Source organism: Mobula birostris, unplaced genomic scaffold (assembly GCF_030028105.1).
Source record: "Mobula birostris isolate sMobBir1 unplaced genomic scaffold, sMobBir1.hap1 scaffold_4821, whole genome shotgun sequence".
In the NCBI taxonomy this organism is placed as follows: domain Eukaryota; kingdom Metazoa; phylum Chordata; class Chondrichthyes; order Myliobatiformes; family Myliobatidae; genus Mobula; species Mobula birostris.
In genome coordinates, this window is record NW_027277949.1 from 20,001 (window position 1) to 22,406 (window position 2,406).

At 69.5% G+C, this 2,406-nt stretch overlaps 1 non-coding gene across 1 annotated transcript; it reads left to right on the forward strand.

Annotated features, from left to right (window-relative positions):
* The first annotated feature begins 456 nt into the window (after positions 1-456).
* On the forward strand, positions 457-610 carry LOC140193262 (5.8S ribosomal RNA). The gene has a single exon (XR_011884687.1). It is a non-coding gene; the product is annotated as a 5.8S ribosomal RNA (ribosomal RNA).
* The last annotated feature ends 1,796 nt before the right edge of the window (positions 611-2,406 follow it).

The following is a 2,406-nucleotide window of genomic DNA, read 5'->3' on the forward strand; positions in this document are numbered from 1 at the left end:
CGTAGGGCGCGGCTCGGCAAGCCCGACACGGTTCGGTTGGTTGGGAGGCGGCGGCGGTGGAGATCCTGCCTCCGCTCGTCTGGCGCGCCCCGGGTGCAGGCCTTTGGCCCGGCGGCGGCGGATCGCGAACGCCCTGATGTTTTCCTTCAAACCGTGATCAGTCTGACGAATGTAAGCGCGAGAGCGCGACAGGGCCGTCGCTCGCTGGTGCTCCTCTCTCCGCGTGGAGGTGGGGTGTTGGGCGGTCCTGGGCTGCCTGCTGGTCCAGCCGGCTCTCTTGCTTCACGCTCCGTCTCCTGCCACACGCGCGCCGTCCGCCTTCCCTGCTGTCTCGCTCTTGCCCAGGAGAGGAGGAGGAGTAGCAGCTTGGTCGTCGGCGGAGCGTCGGCATGGCAGGAGCGACGGGAGGCCTGAGTCCGGCGAGGCGGCACAAAGCCGAAAGAAAACCTCTTAGACAACTCTTAGCGGTGGATCACTCGGCTCGTGCGTCGATGAAGAACGCAGCTAGCTGCGAGAATTAATGTGAATTGCAGGACACATTGATCATCGACACTTTGAACGCACTTTGCGGCCCCGGGTTCTTCCCGGGGCTACGCCTGTCTGAGGGTCGCTTGTACGATCAATCGCGCTCGCTTGCCGCCAGGCTGGCGGGCGCGCGGCTGGGGCGTCGCAGAGGGTCCTGAACCCTCTATGTCCCCCTAAGTGCAGACCCCGGAGCCCTCCGCGCCACGCGGCTGCCTCCCCCCCGTGGAGCCGCGTGGCCACCTCGGAGGCCCTCGACCCGTGCCCACCTGGGCCTCGCCCCGTCCGCCAGCGGACGCGGTGCGGCGGCGCCTTTCCCCTGCACGGCCGTCACTGCGGTAGCGCCGCGCCCCTCCGCCGCGAGGGCCGCGAGTTCGTCGTCGCTTCTGACCGCCGCCTTGCTCGGGACTGTCGCCTGCCTCGCCGAGGCGTTGCCGTGTGGTGTGTTGCCAGCGTTGAGCCTCTGTGCGCCGCCGCGAGACCGAGTGGCGAGGCGATCGAGGAGGTTAGGAGGCGAAGGAGAGATGGAGAGCGAGAGAGGGTCGACGGGACGGGGTGAGCAACCCCGCTCCCGGCGAGCTCGACAGGGAAAGAGGGCCGCGCCTCTGCCGTGCCTCGCACGCACGGGAGGGGTCGGCCTCGCGCCGCGGCGCGTCCCTGGCGTGTGCACCTCTTCCGCCGCTCGGCTCACCCCGCACCGCCTACTCGCTGCGCCCGCTCGCTTCGGTCCGCGCCGGCGTCCGTCGGTGCTCTCGGGAAGCGAATTCAGCCGAGCCCGGGTCTCGCCCGTGCACCGCGGGGTGCAAGGGGAGCCAGCCAGCCAGCCAGCCAGACAGACAGCCAGCCTTCGGTCGGCCTGCGCGAGCGTGACGCGCGGCCGCCCGGCACCCGCCCGTCTCACCCGCCAGCGGCGGGGGAGCTGGCGCGCGCCGGGCCGGTCCGCCTTCTCGCCCGCCTGCTGCCGGCCGTCGCGCACTGCCTTGCCTGCCTGCCTGCCTGCCTGCCCTGCGCCCCCCTGGCGTGGCCCGGCCGGCGCTCGGTTCTCTTCTGCCTACGACCTCAGATCAGACGTGGCGACCCGCTGAATTTAAGCATATTACTAAGCGGAGGAAAAGAAACTAACGAGGATTCCCTCAGTAACGGCGAGTGAAGAGGGAAGAGCCCAGCGCCGAATCCCCGGCCGCCTGGCGGTCGCGGGAAATGTGGCGTATAGAAGACCTCCTTTCTCCGACGACGCTCGGGGGCCCAAGTCCTTCTGATCGAGGCCTAGCCTGTGGACGGTGTGAGGCCGGTAGAGGCCCCTGGCTCGTCGGAACGGAGTCTTCTCGGAGTCGGGTTGCTTGTGAATGCAGCCCAAAGCGGGTGGTAAACTCCATCTAAGGCTAAATACCGGCACGAGACCGATAGTCAACAAGTACCGTAAGGGAAAGTTGAAAAGAACTTTGAAGAGAGAGTTCAAGAGGGCGTGAAACCGCTAAGAGGTAAACGGGTGGGGTCCGCGCAGTCCGCCCGGAGGATTCAACCCGGCGGTCGGGTCGGCCGCGCGGGGCAGGGCGGATCTCACCTCCACGCGAGGGGACCGCCTCCCGCGCGGGCTCGGCTGCCGCCGGGCGCATTTCCTCCGCCGGCGGTGCGCCGCGACCGGCTCCGGGTCGGCTGGGAAGGCCGAGGGGAAGGTGGCTCGAGGCTCCGGCCTCGAGTGTTACAGCCCCCCGGCAGTAGCCTCGCCGCTTCCCGCAGGGGCCGAGGAAGGGACTTCCGCCGCGCCTTCTCCCGGGCGCGCGCGACTCCGGTCGCCGCGCGTGCCGGGGGGCGGGCTCCCCGTGCTCCCGGCGTGGCTGTCGACTGGGGCGGACTGTGCTCAGTGCGCCCCGACCGCGCCTC